Source organism: Liolophura sinensis, chromosome 9, assembly GCF_032854445.1.
Source record: "Liolophura sinensis isolate JHLJ2023 chromosome 9, CUHK_Ljap_v2, whole genome shotgun sequence".
Classification (NCBI taxonomy): Eukaryota; Metazoa; Mollusca; class Polyplacophora; order Chitonida; family Chitonidae; genus Liolophura; species Liolophura sinensis.
This window is the reverse complement of record NC_088303.1, coordinates 23,097,551-23,120,999: the sequence shown is the minus strand read 5'-3', so window position 1 is coordinate 23,120,999 and position 23,449 is coordinate 23,097,551. Positions and strand designations below refer to the sequence as shown.

The 23,449-nt window shown below is 40.4% G+C and overlaps 1 protein-coding gene across 1 annotated transcript in view; it reads left to right on the top strand.

Moving 5' to 3' along the window:
• Window positions 1-453: 453 nt before the first annotated feature.
• LOC135475484 (2-phosphoxylose phosphatase 1-like) overlaps window positions 454-23,449 on the top strand; it is a 54,834-nt gene continuing 31,838 nt past the window's right edge. Inside the window, exons 1-2 of the mRNA XM_064755396.1 lie at window positions 454-504; window positions 11,478-11,714. The gene's annotated coding sequence lies outside the window, so the exon portion shown is untranslated. The remainder of the gene's footprint in view (window positions 505-11,477; window positions 11,715-23,449) is intronic.

Sequence of the window (23,449 nt, the reverse complement as noted above, 5' to 3'; positions counted from 1 at the left end):
TCGTCCAAATAATTAGCGAAGTTCCTCACCAATTTGTACAAAGTACTAACCCGTGTCGTGGCAGCAAGCGTCATATAGACCAAGCAAGTGCACGCAGTCATTCAGTCAGAATTAAAGGTGCTGATCGATGGAGAAAGAGTATGAAACTGTTTGAGCAAATGATTGTTGGACGCATTAATTTAATTGCTGATTCCTCGTTGGTTAATTACATCATATGTCTCACGCGTTTTGTCTGTTGGGGTTTTTTTTCTTTTCTTTCTTTCTTTCTTTGTTTTTTTTTTTTTTAATTTTTTAAAATTTTTTGTTCTTCTTTTCTTTCTTTCTTTTTCATGTTTTTTTCTTCTTGAGGTAGAAGAAATAGGTTTCAAGCGAGCGCCTGCCGTTCAAGGGCAACTACCGCAGTAATCGAGGCGAGTCTATATATTTTTATGCAAGAGTTACCTGCCACTGTCTCTGTAACTTTAGGTGGGAATTTTGAGCTAACCGATGCTGATGTGTCAAGAGGTATGTTCACGGTTTGATGATTTTTTTTTTAAAAAAAAAATGTAAGTGTGAAAAAGACAAACTGTATGCCTGCATTATTCACGTGTTCTAGCTTGTGTTGAATACTTATAATCTGGATCTTAGCGATTGTCCCCACCGGTGCACAGTTGGAAAGGGTCCAATTTCCGAGGCATAATTTTTTCTATGTCGTTTTTCATATTTCGTTGGAAGTATGATGACAAAAGCGCTAAGCTTTCAACATCTGATCAACTCGAGTTGGCTGTGTTTATTTACACACTCAAAGGTTGTATCCTCAACGTACCCTGAGGTACTGTATATATTCCACAATTTCTGATATTTACCTTGAGGCAGGTATATATCAGAATTTGTTGAAAATAGATCTCAACCTTTAATTGATTTTTTTTTTTTTTTTTTTTTTGATTGGTGTTTTACGCCGTACTCAAGAATATTTCACTTATACGACGGCGGCCAGCATTATGGTGGGTGGAAACCTGGCAGAGCCCGGGGGAAACCCACGACCATCCCCAGGTTGCTGGCAGACCTTCCCACGTACGGCCGGAGAGGAAGGCAGCATGAGCTGGTCTTGAACTCACAGCGACCGCATTGGTGAGAGGCTTCTGGGTCATTACGCTGCGCTAGCGCGCTAACCGACTGAGCCACGGAGGCCCCACCTTTAATTGAACTACAATCTGTATTAGCCCTGATGTTTGAGGCTGTAATGAGTTCAGCCTGTAAGTTGAACCAGGAATTAACAATTCTCTGATTTCTCACAGTCATTATAATCACAGGTTCACCCATGAATGTCTTTATTTATTTTGTCTATGCCCTTACTAGCAATGAGACATAAGTCTTGGTGACCTAGCCTTGGGATTAATTACGCCTATCTTAACCCCAGCCTAGCCCAAAGCTATGATGACCCAGTGAGTTTAACTTGAGCGATATGGTACTTTAGTTGACCTAATATTTCATCCATGGTGAAGTTACTCATTGTATTGGGGTTTCAGCAGCAAAAGTAGGCCTAATACTTTATAACCGTCATTTGCCTTCAAAAGTGAACTTGTTTAGATGAACTTTTAATGCAAATACAGTATTTATGCATACTTCACTGGTCATCCAAGTACAGGTAAGCCCTCGTGGCTTCGGTAGAGAGTTCAACCATGATCATATTTGTTATATCTCTATACCTCCGTCAAGGCTCCATGTCTGTACTTAGCAATGACAATTAAACGATACATGAAATGCTTTATTTTTTAATGTGCAGATTATCATGTGTAATAACGTATAACAGTGCAAACCAATTTTTCAACTTGATTTCCTTGTCTCTACTAGCCATGTTGTGTAAGCCGTGATGGCCTAGTGAGTTCTGCCTTGAAGGCATATATAATCTACAAGTATTCATCAAATTTGTACAAGGCATGACCGTCACTGTGACACATACTTAAGCTTTGGTGGACCAGTGAGTTTACAACGACCAATGAGGTTGCTGTGATTTCAAGTCTGGCTCATGCTGGCTTCCTCTCCAGCCATACATGGGAAGGTCTGCCAGCAACCTGCGGATGCTCTTCCGTTTCCCTGAGCTCTGCCTGGTTTCCTCCCACCATAATGCTGTCCGCCGTCACATAGGTGAAATATTCTTGAGTATTTCAGTAATCCTTTACTCATAGGTAAAAAAAGAGTCATAAAACAACAATCAATTAAAATAAATCAACGGTATTTCAAGAATTATTGTTTCAGGTATAAGGTAAATACTATATCTGAGTTATTGATAACATAAAAACAAATAAATATGTAAACATACAGCTACTGTAAACAATTATAAAATAGATTAAGAAATTAAATTATATTGGTCAAAGCCTAATTGTCTACAGGGGTAAGCCATTAGTCAGCTGGGCCATCAAGGGCCTCAATGTTATTTTCCCAATAACATACATGTATACATCTAGTAAAGGTTTGATTCAGAGGAATATTTGTAAAAAGGCTGAATACATCAAAACTGCATAGACATTTGAAATTTCATCTTTTCAATACGTCAAAACGAGCCATACAACTTTGTATTGCTACTGTAACTCTTCAACCTATTCGCATGTCTGCAAGGTCTTTATTGAGTCATATTCTGGAGGCTTTATTATGTGTAGACTGATAAAATTATGCTTTTTATGAAGCTCTGAAATTGGCCAACCAGACCAATGTAGTTTTGTCTCCACAATCAAATTAAGAATGTGCAAAAATTTCACTGAAAGTTGCTATTTCATACATGAAAAGATTGATAAATTAGGGTAATGTTACTTTTAAATACAGTGAATGTCATTTAATTTGAGCAGATTGATGGAGTCACAATGGTTTTACCACTTGCCTCTACCTTGGCAGGCAGATAAATGACACATATGTATTAGTTTGTGAGCCAAACAACATTCCTGACATCAATCTTCACTTCTTCTGACATAGGAAACTTCCACCAACCTTGCTTAACCCAATAGGTTTCAAAGTTTGTAACATATGCTTTATCTCCATGAACATAAGCACCATATTCATGTACTGGTTAATATGATGTTGTTCATGTGTAGATTGTCAAATGGAATCATGAATGCAGCAGTGTTCATGTTATATCATTAACATCATGTGATGTTTGTGAATTTATACATAAATTTATATTAATTAGCACTTGCTGATATGCAGCCTGTGACTGCAGTATGACAGAATTTTAATACATGAATAACCATGGCATTTCAATAGAGAAATTTTGTGTTACGTTCCTCCTGATTTTTACCGCATACAAAGTGCATATTCAAAATGCCTTAATTTATGGACAGAATTATCTTCTTCTTCTTGTACATACTACGTCATGTGTATACTTGAGCCAGTTGGTAGGGTGTCCGCTGTGGGAGCAGTAGATCCAGGGTTAATCCTGGGTCGAGTCACACCTAAGACTTTAAAAGAAGAAGCTCTAACTTCCTCGCTAGGCGTTCAGCACGAAGGGGATAGTGGAACGACTGGTTGACCCGTATCAGTGTAATGGTTTGTGTGGTGTGGCTTACTTGCCTGAGGTAAGGTGTCTCAGTGAAGTAGAACTGGATAAAAGTGGGGTGGAAATCCGTCCTGCGCCAAGGGGGCACATTACATGCATTCTAAGGATTCCTTCGTTGTCATGTGACTGAAAAATTGTTAAGTGCGACATAAAACCCCCAAGCACATCATTCAGTCACTGTATATACTTGATGTACACATGTACCCTACCTCTTCAACCTTTTCAACCACCTGTGCAACCATTGCTTTGAAACATTCTCAGATAAGTATGGGATGGAGATAAATTATTTGCACTGTTTTGTGAAGCGTGCAGCTTTAGTGACACATATAAATCATTTTAGCATCATTTTCGTAACAATAGTATGCATAAATTTCACTGGAAAAAGCACTTTTCAGGTTGAAAAGTTTGCAGATTTACAATATATGCATGTACATGTACCTATTTATAGAAAAATGGTTATCACCAAGCTTTAGAAAGGTACTAATTTCTCCTACACTGAATCATCATACAAATAATTATTTATTTATTTATTTGATTGGTGTTATACGCCGTACTGAAGAACATTTCACTTATACAATGGTGGCCAGCATTATGGTGGGTGGAAAGCGGGCAGAGCCCGAGGGAAACCCACGACTATCTGCAGGTTATTGACAGGCCTTCCCACGTATGGACTTTAACTCTCAGCGACCGCATTGGTGGGAGGCTCCTGGGTCATTACTCTGCGCTAACACGCCAGCCAACTGAGCCTCAAAGGCCCTCATACAAATAATAAACTCAGGAGTTAAATTTGATTCGTTCATTTCTGTCATACATTATATTTATAGTTTAAATGTTATTTCAAGTTCAAGGAAGTTACCATTTCAAATGATTCTCTAGTGTGATTGTAGTGTTTGAAAGTTCACTGTTAAATGTTTTCCTTGTGATCACCTTATCACCACATTTATACTGGCTAAGCGCATACATGTATCTCACCTCATTTCAGAATCCTTTAATAGGTGGAGTTATTTCATGATAATGTACTATATATCATTATATGATAAGTTTGGCCATTGATACACATGCATGTTGGTTAGATCAGAGGTTGGTCTTCCCATACATGTGGGGAACAGTTTAGTGCTTTCCACAGCACTGACATGCTTTAGCTTGCCTGTACTGCGAGCTTTGGTGTAGGAGTCCAATGACAGGGAAAACAGGGTTGTTATATGAAGGTAAGGTGAAGGGTGGTTTCTTAAAAAGTACTGTGTATTGAGCTGTGCTTTCGTATATGTATAAAGCACAATGGCACAAGAGGGATGTTCCATTGTTGATGCTTTGTGTGCATATTAATTAAATTTTTATATTTATGACTTTGAAACTTTAACTATTGAGCTGAAGTTTACAGGTGAGCCTTAATACCAAATCCAAGAACAACTTTTGTTTTGATTTATCTATATTTGTTTTCTTTGTTGAGGAGAAAAGATGCTTTGGTAATGCTTCAGTTTTAGTTTGTGTCCAAAAGTGAAGGCTCGATCCAACAGTATTGTCATTGAAACTGAGATTTTGAGTTGTGACTGAACAAGATGTTTTATATAAATCTTCAGTTTGAGTTTTGACCAGGAGAGGAGTCCAGTGTGTATATATACATTTGTTGTAATCCCTGAATTTGAACTGTTTTCAAAGAAGTATGTGAAAGCTTCAGTATTACTAGAACAGATGCTTCATTGTTATCCCTCCATTTTCAGTTGTTTCCAGGAAGAGATGTGTTTCCATGTAATCCCTCCATTTTCAGTTGTTTCTAGGAAGAGATTTGTTTCCATGCTATCCCTCCAATTTCTTTTGTTTCCAGGAGGAGATGTTTTATTGTAATCCCTCCATTTTCAGTTGTTTCCAGGAGGAGATGTTTTATTGTAATCCCTCCATTTTCAGTTGTTTCCAGGAGGAGATGTGTTTCCATGTTATCCCTCCGTGTTCAGTTGTTTTCAGGAGGAGATGTTTAATTGTAATCCCTCCATTTTCAATTGTTTCCAGGAGGAGATGTGTTTCCATGTTATCCCTCCGTGTTCAGTTGTTTTCAGGAGGAGATGTTTAATTGTAATCCCTCCATTTTCAATTGTTTCCAGGAGGAGATGTGTTTCCATGTTATCCCTCCGTGTTCAGTTGTTTTCAGGAGGAGATGTTTAATTGTAATCCCTCTATTTTCAGTTGCTTTGCACTAGGAGGTGTGTTTTGTTGTAAGCCCTGCATTTTTAGTTGCTTCCAGTCCTGAGAAGTTTTATTGTAAGCCCTCCATTTTCAGTTGTGTCCAGGAGAAGATGTGTTTTATTGTAAGCCCTCCTTTTTTCCTGAGCCGATTTTGCAGATCCTCGACTTTTGTGAACCTAAGTCACCCTTGGGATAATTTCTGGGTAATACCGAGCTTGTTACTTGTTGCGCTCTGCGGACTAAACTGCCCACATCGGTATGCAAATCCGTTCACTTAGCTGACTGGTCTAGCAGGATGCCCGTCACTGTGCCAGGCTGTCCATATTACACTGCCATAGCGCAAAGCCATAGCCAATACCCCAGCTCCGTTTCCCCGCCCAGGTCTTCAATCTTCGCATCATTAAAGCCACCTAGCCGTATATCTCTGTTCGTAAAGCTCGGTGGAATTACCTCACGAATCACGCTGAAATTAAGTGGTGTGTTTTCTGGGTGTTAACTGGAGTGGAAAGCGCCATAGAAGAGTGAGTACAGTCTGCAGTTTAAATGAAACTCAGGCACTCCAACAAAGCTTCCAGTCTCTCGGAAATGTTCAATAAAATGAGGAGCCTGACCTGGTAAGTTGTGGAGCATGGTGATTAACACACTGACTGGAAAGTTAGGGAAACAATGAACATGGAAATCTACATGTACATCTATGCTAGGGGACTTTTCATATTAATTCATGTAGGAAAGTGCAAGCAGGGACTCTTCATTGCTATGTTTTTTGGCATGATACATATATGCACAGTTAAGAGACTGTTGTCTGACTGAAGGAAGAACTTCATTTTGGGGAAAACAGAATGGCTCAAAGTTCAAGATGCATTAAATGGAATGTACTAACATTGCTGAAAAATTTATAACTGTGAATGTAATGAAAGACTTACAGCATATGGAGTGAAAACAAATCAGTAACGGCTGTGTGGCAGTTGCTGAAATACAACCTCCTGTCACAATTCTTCACTTATAAGGTTTTATTATAATGATTCATATAACATACTTATTTAAGCCATGGTTTAATAAAGCAGAATTATGGATAAACAAAATGCAGTGATGTTAATTGCAAGTTAGTTGACATCACTGGTCTTGAATTTAATAGGATGGGATGTTTAATACCAGCAGAATTAGAATCCTGGTTTATGTAGGACTACAGAATAATAGTAGACTTACAGCATAGAGAGTAAAACTGGAGCAGAGATATCAGTGTGATACTTGGCAAATGCTCCAACCTAATGTGTGAAATACAGCTTCTGCCATAGCTTAATGAATAATCAATACATGCATGTAACTGTTGAAGTGGTTGGTATGTGGAATCAAACAGATGAACCAGATGTGCTCAGCCTCACCTTCAGCAGATTGCCTCTTTTTTTTAGTTATGTTTGACTGAGATAATACTACAGGTGCTGGAAGATTTTGATATTGTTTGGACGTGATTGGAAATTCTGTATGTACATGTACACGTAATTACTAGTACTAGGTAATAATCAAGTTAACCATGAAAAGGTTTTGGTAAAATGAATTCTGAGCTACATGTTCATGTATATTTCTATGAATTTATGGAGTTTCCAAATCTAGAATTGAAATGCTTGAAATTGAAATGTCATCAAAGACATCGGCAATGTTGTCCAAACACTGCTGAAATTCATTATATCCCCTGTAGAGGGAAATAAAGCAGTAGTCTCGGTGGGAAATCTAATGGCAAGTGGTCAGTGTAAAGTGTACCCCTGAACTAAGCAGTACCACAAGGCTGATTCAGTCATTACTGCATTTTAGTACAATGAGGTGAAATTTTATGTAAAGCCCTGAGCTTCTGCCACACAGTACGGCACAGGTTTTGGAACTTTCTGAACATGAAGTGAAAGCCTGGTTCCAAAGTGTATATTATTACCTGGTTCCAAACTAAACTGTACCACCTGGTTCCCGAGTATGCAGTACCACCTGGTTCCAAAGTGTACACTACCGCCTAGTTCCAAATTATACTGTACAGCCTGATTCCAAACTATACTGTACAACACAGGTCCAAACCATACAGTACCACATGGTTCTAAACCATACAGTACAGCTTGGCCCAAACTATACAAACCATACAGTACATTCCCTTGCGGTTCAAAAACACTAGGTCACAGGTTTTGCTGTGAACATGTACCTGTATGAAGGTCAGTGTTTGACAGTACTATAATTTATCATCTACATGTTCATTGTACTCAGTCAGTCGATAGCTCAGACAATCAGTATTAAAACCACTGCTTCTCTACTAGTGCTTCCTGTATACATCTTATCTACACATCCCAAGCATAAATGGGCTTCTCCGTAGACAGTGATCAGATTGGGCCACAAACGCTGCACTTCAGTAACTTCTCAGCAGATAGAATCAATGAGGCACGTTGGCAAATTTTCAGAATTACCCCAATGACGGGTTGCCATGGCGATAAGGAAACTTTTGAGGACCGGGGAGTTTATCAATGGCGAAATTGTCTGTTCATTGTGACTGATAGGGTAACCATGTTAGGTGCCAGCGTATCCTTTCAGCGCTTCCATCAAAGCCTTCCCTGGAGTTGAAGACTGGTTTGATGATCACCAGTATGAGCTCTCTTGTCCAAGTAAATTGCCTAATGCTGTCCATTCTGACATTGCCAGAGACAGATCAATTTGTTGTGGTCAGCCATCCACCCTGTTAATGTGTTCTTCATAGAGATGTGGTCTGTATAGGGATGGATACAAGAGACCTCCCCAAAAGTTTTGGGTGCTTCTATACTCATTAATATCCTCATTTTTCAGAGGAAAGATGTTAACCCTAATCATGTTTATTTGGTCCTGGCTGGACAAGCCGATCAGAAACACGTCCTTTAGTCTCTTGCCAATGAAGCTCTGAGATTGAACCTTGACACATTTACACCTCGTACCCACCCTGTTTCTTCCAATTTTTGGGACACCTGGTTGGCTCTCTTAAGCCAATGTACATGTAACTGTAGCAGGAATATGTAGTATGTTTTTTTTACACATGGTTAGTCCATCTAATTAACAACATACTTATACCTTTACTTTTTCAAAAAGGTTCGAAAGAAATGTAGTATTCTGCTTTCAGCACGACTACTATCTGTCCCAGAAATTAGAAGAATTTAGGTACTGAACAAGTAATGCAGCAAGGTATTCTGGTTTGGGATTAATATGTCTGGGGGAACATTTGTTGTATATGTATGTCTGCATGGATATATCAGGTTCATAAGAAATTTTCTGAATGATTTGATGATAAACCATAGGTAAATTATTGACATGATGGCACCAGCCTCTTAATCTTCTTTTAAACAACAATATAACCCATCATACATGAGGAAATGCTTTAAAAGTAAACATTTCCACAAAATTTTCAATTTTAATAAACCTAATAATCCAAAAACCTATGGATATGTTAAATTGCTACGAAAGCTATGGCAGCTTAAATTAGCATAGTATCATGCACTCAGTTGTTTTTGTCTTTGTTATGTAATAGCAGATGAAGCAATGCCAAGCTTAGCTGCCAATTATTTGCAGATATTTCCTGCTTGAACACATCAGATTTCATATCTTGTCATGAAAACTTGTTCATGGTTTGGTCTACATGGTTTGAAGTGGCATCAAATCATCTGTTTTCACCTCAACAATGTGTGTTCATGCTGACATCTACATTTGTACATTGTATTTTTTTCTGCCATTCCATGCTGAAACTTTGTCTGTTTGAACATCTCTTTGCAAACATATGCAAAGGTGATTCCAATTAAACATGGACATAATGCTAAGCTAATTGGATGCATTGTGGTAGTGGGAAACTAATTTGGCTACTGCAAATCTTAAACTATTTCAACTACCAAAGCATTTCTGTCAGTGGAATTTATGCATATAGTTATTATGAAAAGGTTGCCAAGAATGATTTGTTTGTGTCAGTTAAGATGCAAGGTTCATAAAACTGTGCAGATTATTTCTCTATTCGCCATAGTTTTCTCAGAATGTATGAAAATATTAGTTCCACTTGTGGTTGAAAAGGTTGAAGAATGACGGTATATGTACCATATGTACATGTACAGAGAGAGAGCCTAATTTGGCTGTATATATACATGTGCATAGCCTAATGATGCTGTATGTACACATGTAGCTGTGTTAGAGTGAGCCTAATATGGCTGTGTGTACTTGCTGAGCCAAAGTTTATGGATAGGTTTACAGCTGTGTTAGGGTGAACCTAATTTGGGTAGCTGACCAACTGTGTTAGAGTGATCCTAATTTGCGTAGGTGTATGGCTGTTGTAGACTTAACCTAATTTAGGTAATTGAACAGCTGTGCTAGAGTGAACCTAATTTGGGTAGGTGTGCAGTTGTGTTAGGGTAAACCTAATTTGGGTAGGTGTACAGCTGTGTAAGGATGAACCTAATTTGGGTTGCTGAAAGTTGGGTAAGAATGAATGTAATTTGGGTAGGTGTACAGTTGTGTATGTTGAACCTAATTTGGGTAGGTGTACAATTGTGTAAGGATGAAACTAATTTGAGTCGCTGAACAGCTGGGGAAGGATGAATCTAATTTGGGTTGGTGTGCAGCTGTGTAAAGATGAACCTAATTTGGGTAGGTGTACAATTGTGTAAGGATGAACCTAATTTGAGTCGCTGAACAGCTGGGAAAGGATGAATCTAATTTGAGTAGGTGTACAGTTGTGTAAGGATGAGCCTAATTTGGGTAGGTGTACAGCTGTGTAAGGATGAGCCTAATTTGGGTAGGTGTACAGCTGTGTAAGGATGAACCTAATTTGGGTAGCTGAACAGATGGGTAAGGATGAATCTAATTTGGGTAGGTGAACAGATGGGTAAGGATGAATCTATTTTGGGTAGGTGTACAGCTGTGTAAGGATGAACCTAATTTGGGTCATTGAACAGGTGGGTAAGGATGAATCTATTTTGGGTAGGTGTACAGCTGTGTAAGGATTAACCTAATTTGGGTCATTGAACAGGTGGGTAAGAATGAGTCTAATTTGAGTAGGTGTACAGTTGTGTAAGGATGAACCTAATTTGGGTAGGTGTACAGCTGTGTAAGAATGATCCTAATTTGAGTCGCTGGACAGATGGGTAAGAATGAATTTAATGTGAGTAGTTGTACAGCTGTGTAAGGATGAATCTAATTTGGGTAAGTGGACAGCTGTGATATGCCTGTAAGAGTGAGGCTCAGAGTAATTTGGGTTGGTGTGCAGCTAATAATGTACATGTGTGAGTCAAAATTAGGCATGTGAACATGTACAAATAGACAGTAAAGGAAGCATGAGCTTAACTTGGCTATTACAAAACTGTATAAGATTGTGTGAGCTTAAATTGGGTGTCTTTAAGAATCTAGCACACTCAGGGAACATATTTATGTAGATGTATGATTTAGTGCTTTAATCTACATGAAACAATTCAGAAGGTTATTTGGGATCAACATTACAGATCTACATGTACAGCAGTTGTCATTAATTAATTTTTGCTTTACTGTTTCTTAATTATCGCTGTGCTGAGTTTATGCTAGGAGTTGCATGGATTTGTCCTTTGCATCATCTCACAGTGCACATGTAATGCCTTTGTATTGTGTTCCTGGTCATTTGACGTCCTATTCTACGTGGTTTGTTGTCAAGAGGCTTATCCTGTGGTTTGTGGAACGTGGCCGTGTCCTACTAGGAACAGCTAGGGTACATGGCCCAAGGATCTGATCACCCTTGTCTCATTATTGTTATGTGCAGATGGTTGTTAGCTGACGCCAGTATGAGCGAGGGCCTTGTGTGCCGTCCAGAAATCGACTGGCGACTGGCGGGATTCCGCTTCTGGGTGTTCCTCCGGGAAGAGGCTAGGCTTTAACGACTTGTCGACTATCAGCATCAGATCACTCCCTATCATCAGTCTGCGGTATTGATTCGAGAAATTGGGGGAACATGCCCGCCAGGCCATGTATTGGCCCTCTTGGCCCAAAAGATTCTAAGGTGAGTGCAGCTAAGTTCACAGCTGTTTTCGCTTTGTTGGTTTTTCTGTGTCGTAAGCATTTGATAAATACCTTGTCAGTTATGCCACTAAAAAAAATACATTAGTGTGTCAGTGCAGGGCTGACTGATGTCTGTACAGCTGAATCTGGCTCAGTTCGTTTATTGGCTGGTTATTGTTTTTCTTCGCGGTTCCACAACATTTGCTCCTGTGGCTGGATTCTCAGTGAGTGAAGATTTTATCTGCACCATCTGAGGATCATAAAACTCTCCTGCTCGGAGATTTGACTCATTCTGTCAGCAGCATCTGTAAGTAAATTCCCATTTTCATGTTGTAATTTGTACTTGATCGAGAAGTATTCTGATCCAGATGCATCGGCATTGGGGTTTTATTGCATAGCAAAATCTGCTCTTTTAGTGAGCGATGTGAAATTTTATTTCAAAATGCCAAAATTTCAGGATGCCCTGAAATACAAATATATTTTTTGTATACTTTACATCAGATCGCACAGAGCAACTTGTCTATCATGGTCTTGTGCTGACCACCAGGTTTTTCCAATTGTAGCTTTGATCATGACAATTTAGATAGACATGCATGATACGTTCACTTTCTGCTGTGAACAAATTATGTCAGTATGTGGTTGGATGTTTCCCCTGAACACCCCCCCCCTCCCCTTATGATGGAATAGGATGTGCTGGTGGCTCTGTGGGTAAAAAGTGTGATTCTGTTAAAACCATGAGGCACAAATTATTCTGGGAAGGTCTCTCAGCAACCTGCGGATGGGCTTACCCTGGGGTGTGCCTGGTTTCTTTCCACCATAATGCAGGCTGCTGTTGTTTAAGTGAGATGTTCTATGTGAGTACCACACAAAGCACCAATCAATCAATCAATCAATCACTAAGAAAGCTGTGATCTTTGTTAATCTTTTGGGGCCTCTGGGGCTGAGGTGGTTGGCATGCCAGTGCAGCGCAATGACCCAAGAACCTCTCACCAACGTGGTCGCTATGAGTGCCAGTCCAGCTCATGCTGCCTTCCTCTCCGGCCATATGTGGGAAGGTTTGTCAGATCTGTAGACGGTTGTGGGTTTCCCCCGGGCTCTGCCCGGTTTCCTCCCACCATAATGCTGGCTGCCCTCAGATAAGGGAAATATTATTGAGTACGACATAAAACACCAATCAAATAAATAAATAAATTCACGAATCTTTTAGAACCAGATCGGGGTATAGGATAGGTGAACAGGGTACCGTAAATTATACATCTCATTGTTACGCCATTCTGACAAAAAAATGGAATGGACCCAGTCAGAGCATGAGGTGCATGTATTTAATGTGAATTTAATTGGGATAAAAAAGCATTTATAGACAAGTCCTGCTCAGTGGCTCCTAAGTACAAACTCAATATTTCAACCCTGTCTATACCCATGATAATGAGTAGAGTAAACCACTTTTGTTCACGAGGCTAGCAAGTAACTGTCCATTGTTTCTTATACCGATCATGCTGCGAAGAAATTTTGTTGATATCCGGTTTAAACTACAGTGCCACATTAAACATGGTATAGACAATTCTGTACCGGCAATCTTGTCACAAGTGCATTTGACTGTGCCCAGAAGTAACCATGCGGTAGAAATTGTCCATGTGGATGATGATTAAGGGGAGCACTGAGAGCCAGGTATTGAGAGAGGAAGACTAAATAGAATGGGAATGGCTGTGCAGTAGTGCTGAGGGTGCAAATGGGATTACTTGTCCACAATTTGCTATTTATATACATTCTGTAAACTGCATCTAAAGCTGAATTCCATTGTTATCAAATGATAAAAGTTGGCAAGTGGTATTGTGTCATTTGAATGGGCGGTTGGCATGCCTGTAGGTGCATTTAATTATCGTCTCGTAAAAGTTTATGTTCAGGTCTCTACAGGACATTATGTTTGGTCGATGAACAGTTGTCTGATCAAGTACCACATGGTGATGTACCAGACAGTGAGTCCAGATTGGTGCTCACATAGGACTTTTGGCTGGCTCAGGCAAATAAATCTAACACAGTCCACCCCAGGAAGATGACCTGTAGGCAAATCGCTGGGAGAGGCAAGTGGACGATAGGGGACATCAGCAAGTAGACAAAAGGCCAGGAGTAGAACACATACAATGGACAATCTGCCAGGAGTAGAATACATACAATGGACAATCTGCTAGGAGTAGAACACACACAATAGACAATCTGCCAGGAGTAGAATACATACAATGGACAATCTGCTAGGAGTAGAACACACCAATGGATAATCTGCCAGGAGTAAAACACATGCAACAGACAATCTACCAGGAGTAGAACACACACAATAGACAATCTGCCAGGAGTAGAATACATACAATGGACAATCTGCTAGGAGTAGAACACACCAATGGACAATCTGCCAGGAGTAGAACACATACAATGGACAATCTGCCAGGAGTAGAACACATACAATGGACAATCTACCTGGAGTAGAACACACACAATGGACAATCTGCCAGGAGTAGAACACACACAGTGGACAATCTGCCAAGAGTAAAACACATACAACGGACAGTCTGCCAGGAGTAAAACACATACAATGGACAGTCTGCCAGTAGAAGAACACATACAATGGACAATCTGCCAGGAGTAGAACACACACAATGGACAATCTGCCAGGAGTAGAACACACACAATGGACAATCTGCCAGGAGTATAACACATACAACGGACAGTCTGCCACGAGTAAAACACAGACAATAAACTGGCCAAAGGGTCTAGATAGTACGTGGGTAACTACAAGGCACTCAGAGTGTGCAAATCTCTGTCCCATTTCTGTACAATAGGATAATACTCTTCATTTCTGTCCTATATTGTATGTCTCAGTATCGAAGAAGTCCTTGATCTGAATCCGAATCACCACTAAAGTTCAGTGGATTGCTCCTTATCCCAAGGTGCACAAAAGCGGATCCAAATTATCCTTCATGCCTTTTTCTGATCCGCCGGGTCTTATCAGATTTGATCTGTCTGTCAAGATCTCTCCTGGCATCATCTGAACTCTTCAGATCTGGACCCAGTTTCACAAACTGTGGTACAAGTACGATAATCGAACATATATGACAATGGTACGATAATAGTGACATGCAAAATATTGTACGACAAATGTACAATATAAAAATGTTGTACGCCACTTTGTGAAATTGGGCCCTGATCTGGTAAAAGCCTGAAGAAAAGTTTTGTCAGAGTTTTTGTCAGAAACTGCCCATCTATTCCGAGTGCAAGCATGATTTACCCAGGCATGCCAAGGCTTTGGCACACTAGAAGGTGGAGTACCAGCTAGGCCAGTTTAACAGCTGGTTTATGGCTGCGACGAAAGTGGATTCCAACAGATCAATCTGTCCAGGAAGTGATTGGCTTATGGAATGAAACCCGATGCTTTAGAAGTATGTCAGCTGACAGGTCTCCTGGAGTAGTATATAAACCTAGGCTAATGTGTCTGATTTGAAGGCCGGTGTCCTCCCTAGACGGAAATCACAGCAGACAGTTTTGGCAGCTTCTTGTAAGTTGTTGAGTTGATGTACCGGGTGTAAACAGCAAATATAATCCTCTGAGCTACATGTCTGTGATTGTGAAGGAAGACTTTGTTGGTATGTCTGCCTACCAGACAGTAGTCTGATTTGTCAGCAAGCAATTGAATTATCTGACTGGTTTACACATTTGGTTGTGATGCAACCAAAATACAGATGTAACATTTAGAACAGAGGAAAGATGAACAAATGTGAGCCTTGTGCACTACCTTTTACGACATATAAATGTAATAATGTGTATATTAAACTTTGTACATGCCAAACCATTGAAGATTCATTTACATATCTCTTAATTTCTCAAGCTTTTCACGCTTATAAAAGTTTATGCATGTTTTTAATCTGATTTTGGAAGAAATTTGCATTGGTTGTGTTGACCAATTTCAATGCCTCACAAGGAGTGGTGTACTTAAAATATGCTGGATAAACATCTTGCAGACATGCGAAAAGGTTAAAGAATTACCTTAGTCATGGTGAATAAATGAAATAAATACTGTACATGTAGACAGTAGGATGAGATTCACCTTTTAATAAAACCCTTTGTTTTGATCATACATAGACAGGTAAAAAATACCTATTATTTACAGATCTATTGAGGTGTATGTACCAGCAAGGCATTTAAATATTTGGAACACTGGGATATGATGGATTTTCTGTACATGAAATTTTCTTGAAAAATCAGTCAACATAACTCATTTTAATCATTGCATCAAAAGGGTGTTTAGAGTTGTGAGAAAGGAAAAATACTAGAATACTTCCTGGCATGTATTAAAGTTGCATGTAGAAGTTGTCAGAAGGGGATACAGTGGAAGGTTTTTGGTAGGCAAATCTGAGTCTACAGAGCAATGTATATGTGCATGCAAACCAGCTAGGGAAATCTTGTTATTGATCCATGTATAAACTACGTCTTTGACTGCAGACCAATTGGCTGGAATGATGTGTTCCCCTGATCTGTGAACACATTTCCTTCCCATTACACTCATGTCATTTCAATCAGAGTTTTCGGCTGAGTTGTGATTGGGGACAAAGGCCTGTATTACACAGTACAGAGCTCAGTTATGTGTGCCTCTTTCCTGACGGGACTTTGAGTCCGCTTGAGAAGAAGTGTTTGTAAAGAATGTAGAATGGCAGCTGCCAGATTCCATTTGCCAGTTTGACACAGTTGCCATCACATCAAATCATTCCTGTATATGTGTGCCAGCTCCAGATGTTGTTTGAGTTTAGATTATAAAAAGGTATGATTTTGGTTTAACTACTTTAGGATACAACAAGTGTTGACATGTACAACTGTCTAGGCGAGGTTTACACCATCCATAAGCTCACTGACTTCTCAGTGCTAACATAGCATGTACTTGTCTGGTGGGGTTTACGTTATCTATAAGCTCACTGACTTCTCAGTGCTAACATTGCATGTACAACTGTCTAGTAGGGTTTATTTATTTATTTATTTAATTGGTGTTTTACGCCGTACTCAAGAATATTTCACTTATATGACGGCGGCCAGCATTATGGTGGGAAGAAACCGGGCAGGGCCCTGGGGAGAGGAAGCCAGCATGAGCTGGACTTGAACTCACAGCGACGGCATTGGTGAGAGACTCCAGGGTCATTGCGCTGTGCTAGCGCGCTAACCGACTGAGCCACGGAGGCCCCTAGTGGGGTTTACACCATCCATAAGCTCACTTACTTATCAGTGCTAACATTACATGTACAACTGTCTAGTGGGGTTTACACCATCCATAAGCTCACTTACTGATCATTGCTAACATTACATGTACAACTGTCTAGTGGGGTTTACACCACCCATAAGCTCACTGACTTCTCAGTGCTAACACTACATGTACAGCTGTCTAGTGGGGTTTACACCATTCATAAGCTCACTGACTTCTCAGTGCTAAAATTACATGTACAACTTTCTAGTGAGGTTTACACCATCCATAAGCTCACTGGCTTTTCAGTTCTAACATTACATGTACAACTGCCTGGTGGGGTTTACAGCATCCATAAGCTCACTGACTTTTCAGTTCCAACATTACATGTACAACTGTCTGGTGGGGTTTACACCATCTATAAGCTCACTGACTTCTCAGTGCTAACATAGCATGTACTTGTCTGGTGGGGTTTACACTATCTATAAGCTCACTGACTTCTTAGTGCTAACATTACATGTACAACTGCCTGGTGGGGTTTACACCATCCATAAGCTCACTGACTTTTCAGTTCTAACATTACATGTACAACTGTCTAGGCGAGGTTTACACCATCTATAAGTTCACTGACTTCTCAGTGCTAACATAGCATGTACTTGTCTGGTGGGGTTTACACTATCTATAAGCTCACTGACTTCTTAGTGCTAACATTACATGTACAACTACCTGGTGGGGTTTACACCATCCATAAGCTCACTGACTTTTCAGTTCTAACATTACATGTACAACTGCCTGGTGGGGTTTACACCATCCACAACATGTGAGCCCATTCACTTCATAGTACTAACATTACACATACAATTTGTCTGGTACCAGATCACATTTTTAGAGGCAAAAACAAAAAAATATCATAAAATAATACTTTTGGTGTTGAAACTGACATTTTTCTCAAAAAGATATCTTTCTTACACATGTATACATGTATCTTTCAAAAAAACCTTAAAACATGTCTCTAGAATCAATCGAACTCTCAGAATGAGGCAAAATTTGCAACTCATAGATTGTAGTCATAAGCAAGTTTTAAAGTTAATTCCTTTCTAAAATTTTTTGTAGTCATTACAAATGATTGTAGTATGGGTATTCAGAGACAATGTTGAAAAACAAATACTTGAGCTATTAAGATGTAATTATCTTTCTTGTCACAGTTTTATAAATAAATGAGTTATTGATTCCCTTTTTATGCTAGCAGATTCCTTGGAGAAGTCTTAGAAGATTTTATGTAGAAACAGCAGTTAGGGGGGTGTAGTATTTGTTTTTAGTTAAGTTTATGGAAGTGAGGCAAAATGTTTGATATTACCAGGTGGTTTTCATGCAGATCTTTTGGATGCTTACTGTAGATTGTATCTTGTCTGAAGTATCATAGGTATTATGTCACAAAGTTAATTTTTTGACATGATTCCATACCACATTACTGGGTAAAAAGTGGTGGTCCCTAATTTAATGTTATCCATTCAGGATAATATTGACATTGCCTGGCTTGGCTTCTGAGCTCTAATTTCCCTTCTAGCATTAGAGAGTTCCTTTCCTATTGACATTGAGGAATGTTTTTATTCTAGGTAATCTATCTCTCAGGCTACGGCCACTCTGGTGAGTTTTTCGGGAGTGCCAAGGTCAAATGTATAATGTGAACCTTTAATCTTCGATTATCCAGAATGTTGATTTTGAAGTGCTGCTCAAAATCCTTCAATTAGGAATACCTAATTAATTTCAGTGCCATGGTCTGACGGTTTAAGACTAACATATTGAGCTAAATTTGTAGTTTGGAAGTCTTTAGAATCTTACCATAGATTCTCAGTTCATTCCCAGTACACACCCTCTTTGTACATGCATGTGTCATTTGCCTGATAAAGGCTGAAGGTATTTGCTCTTTTGTTACATGTATATCCCATATATCTGCACTTTTAGTTTAATTCACTGAGCCATATCAACAGCTATTTTAGTTCTGGAAAACGTTTGTGCCCAAGGACTGTTAAGTGCCCAAGGAATCAAATTGTATTAAAAGTACATGTTAAACAAGTAAATTGAAAATATGATGGTTTGCCAATAAATTGCTTCGATACACATTTGTTCCATTCACGGATTTAAAATCTCCCAGAAAACGTCATTTTGAGTTGCATTTTGCATAATTTCTTTATGCACAGTCAAAATGTATTCTTTAAAGTTTTGGATCAGAAGCTTAAGCTTCATATTGTGCTGCATTGGAGTGGCTGGTGCAAGGTGGAGTGCTTGGTGAGAGGGGGAGTGCATGTAGTGAGGTGGAGTGCATGGTGTGAGGTGGAGTGCTTGGTGTGAGGCGGAGTGCATGTAGTGAGGTGGAGTGCATGGTGCAGGGTGGAGTGCTTGGTGTGAGGTGGAGTGCATGGTGTGAGGTGGAGTGCATGGTGTGACGTGGAGTGCATGGTGCAGGGTGGAGTGCTTGGTGTGAGGTGGAGTGCATGGTGTGAGGTGGAGTGCATGGTGTGAGGTGGAGTGCTTGGTGTGAGATGGAGTGCATGTAGTGAGGTGGAGTGCATGGTGTGAGGTGGAGTGCTTGGTGTGAGATGGAGTGCATGGTGTGAGGTGGAGTGCATGGTGTGAGATGGAGTGCATGGTGCAAAGTGGAGTGCTTGGTGTGAGGTGGAGTGCATGGTGTGAGGTGGAGAGCATGGTTTGAGATGGAGTGCATGGTATGAGGTTGAAGTGCATGGTGTGAGGTGGAAGTGCTTGATGTGGGGTGGATTGCGTGGTGTGAGGTAGAGTACTTGGTGTGAGATGGAGTGCTTAGTGTGTGATGGGGTGCATTGTGTGAGATGGAATGTATGGTGTGAGGTGGAAGTGCTTGATGTGGGGTGGAGTGCATGGTGTGAGGTGGAGCGCATGGTGTGAGATGGAGTGCATGGTGTGAGATGGAGTGCATGGTGAGGTGGAGTGCATGGTGTGAGGTGGAAGTGCATGGTGTGAGGTGGAAGTGCTTGATGTGGGGTGGATTGCGTGGTGTGAGGTAGAGTACATGGTGTGAGATGGAGTGCTTAGTGTGTGATGGGGTGCATTGTGTGAGATGGAATGTATGGTGTGTAATGGGGTGCATGGTGTGAGGTGGAAGTGCATGGTGTTAGGGGAGCTCATGGTGTGAGGTAGAAGTGGAAGGTGTGAGGTGGAAGTGCTTGATGTGGGGTAGATTGCATGGCATGAGGTGGAGTACCTGGTGTAAGGTGGAATGCATTGTGTGAGGTGTAGTGTTGGTGGATTGCATGGTGAGGGGTGGAGTGCTTAGTGTAGGGTGGATTGCGTGGTGTGAGGTGGAGTACTTGGTGTGGGGTGGATTGCATGGTGTGGATTGTGTGGGGTGAGGTGGAGTTAGTGGTGTAGCTTAACGCTTGCCCGCTTGCCAAATAAAAGTGAAATCAGCATCGAGCAAGTAAGTCATGGTTTTTTATTTGCCTCGCTAGGGTAAGTGACTTGCGTGAACATAAAAGTAATCTATTGCACCTGTTGATAATCCTTCGCTTGCTTTGATCTTTGGAAGGCACTGGTAAAATATTTGTGTAAAATTGCAAACTTCACTTCAGCCATGCACAGCTTTCAGACGAGTAGATAAAATTAGAACGAGGCTTTTATCCAGTGTGCAATGGGTACTCTCCCACATACAGATTTTTCGTACTCTAAAATCGGCAGTGTGTTTAAGCCAAGCATTCTTTGCACACCGCAGAGAAGGCTCAGTGGAGGCTGGTTACCATGTTGATTACCTTGCGTTCGTAGCAACGGAGAAGATTCAGTAGAGCGTTTTTTGACTAACTACTGGTCGAAAACAAATCCCACTAGCCGTTCTACATCTTCCTCTTCGTCAGATGGAAATAAACTATACGATAGCACTAAATGTTCAAGACAGTTTGTTGAGGTAGAGTGCATGATGCCAACTCACAGGTAGAGTGCATGATACCAAGTCACAGGTAGAGAGTATGATGCCAGCTCACAGGTAGAATGCATGATGCCAACTCACAGGTAGAATGCATGATGCCAACTCACAGGTAGAATGCATGATGTCAACTCACAGGTAGAATGCATGATGCCAGCTCACAGGTAGAGTGCATGATGCCAACTCACAGGTAGAATGCATGATGTCAACTCACAGGTAGAATGCATGATGCCAGCTCACAGGTAGAGTGCATGATGCCAACTCACAGGTAGAGTGCATGATGCCAACTCACAGGTAGAGAGCATGATGCCAACTCACAGGTAGAATGCATGATGCCAACTCACAGGTAGAATGCATGATGCCAACTCACAATTAGAATGCATGATGCCAACTCACAGGTTGAATGCATGATGCCAGCTCACAGGGAGAGTGCATGATGCCAACTCCCAGGAAGAGTGCATGATGCCAGCTCAGAGGTAGAGAGCATGATGCCAACTCACAGGTAGAATGCATGAAGCCAACTCACAGGTAGAATGCATGATGCCAACTCACAGGTAGAATGCATGATGCCAACTCACAGGTAGAATGCATGATGCCAACTCACAGGTTGAATGCATGATGCCAGCTCACAGGTAGCATGCATGATGCCAACTCATAGGTAGAATGCATGAAGCCAGCTCACAGGAAGAGTGCATGATGCCAACTCATAGGTAGAATGCATGATGCCAACTCACAGGGAGAGTGCATGATGCCAACTCACAGGTAGAATGCATCATGCCAGCTCACTGGGAGAGTGCATGATGCCAACTCACAGGGAGAATGCATCATGCCAGCTCACAGGGAGAGTGCATGATGCCAACTCACAGGTTGAATGCATGATGCCAGCTCACAGGGAGAGTGCATGAAGCCAACTCACAGGGAGTGCTTGATTACCATCTGGGCTTTCAGCAGCGTAATGCACTCACAAGTCTGATGGCTTTCATAAATGAAATACTGTTGAGCAATACGTAAAACAGCAGTGAAAAAATACCATCCGTTCTTTAAATGTAGACGTCAGAAATTGGAAACCCTTTTAAATGAATTTTTTGTGCATGGCTGTCCTATAAAATTACTGTTCACATGTTAACAGGGACTATATATAACCCTGCCTGATGTATAGTGAAGATGACAGACAAATGGAAAATGGTAGAAGGAAAAATACGGCTCAATTATAACTGCATGACACAGGAAGTGAAAACATGACTGTTCCATCAGTGTTATTTGCCTGAAGATAATCAATAAAAGTTGCCTTTGCATGGTTTTGCAGCTTTATTTGATTTTGTCAGACCCCCATCGTTTTTTCAGCCATCTATTAGTAAGGGTTGTAGGTTGCTTGCTCAGTGTTCAGAATTTATTCTTGCTCACAGCCACGAGACTATATTCATTTACCCTATAATTCCTAAACCTTTTAGTTTCTGAAATACCAAAGTTCAGTGCAATTTGTGCACCTTTTTCATTTGATTTTGGAGATAAAACTACACTAGCTGTGTTCGCCAATTTCAGGGCTTCGCAGAAGGTATTAGGCTTACGTAATGTATAAATGAACCTGGCGGTAATGAAACATCCATTTATGAAATTGTATCTTTTGCAATCTCTTCCAAATACATCGTGATGTTTAAAGCTGTTGAATATTTTGACAGATTATAATACATTCACATTACAGATATCTGTGTTTTACTATATTCCCGCTATGTTTTCTCGCAGCCCAATTCTCATCCCATGCATGGCTATATCAGTGTATTTTGATAGAGTAGCGCGTTGAAACCCTTATATATTGAAAAAGATATCGGCAGACACACAAAAAAGTCTCTGTGGAATAAAGATTTTCAGCAAACTCAATTTACTGGGTGGGAAAGGCTGGCAATGAGGAGTGTTGAAGGATTTATCCCGGCGCAAGGATCTGTGTGCAGGCTGAAAATGTGAGGTGCCAAATCGAATACAACTATAGTCTGGATTGCGCTGTAGGATTGAAGAATGCCTTTTGTAGATGTATCATATAGACAGGAAGTGTATCTCTGTATACTCACAGCTTTTATTCTCTTTTGACAAAAAGTACCCGAATGTCCAGTTGGGCACTTTTTTTTTATCAAAACACATTGCAATACAGGAAAAGTACACGTAACTCTGTGAATTGCAGGATGTCTCGTACAGACATATGTATTACTGAGTGAATTTCCACGACTTTACTTTCAACAGGAATCTCATTCTCATCATAGTCACATTCACAGAATCAGATTTTTCTGTACACATTGTTCACGTTGTACACGTTGTACACATTTTGTTTCACATCAAAGTTTTGAACATGGAATCTCCAAAATCGATATACTTTTTAATACATGCATTAAAACCTTTGGGGGAACTACTGTATGGTTCTGGATTTGAACTTGATTCTGGTGGATTCTCGCAAAGCCAGTTTTGGGAAAAACTATGTACTTGTACATTCCAGGGCATCATCCCATGTGTACAGTGCATTGGTACTTGCACCCTCATTTGCATGTGTACACAAAACATGATGATACTTTCA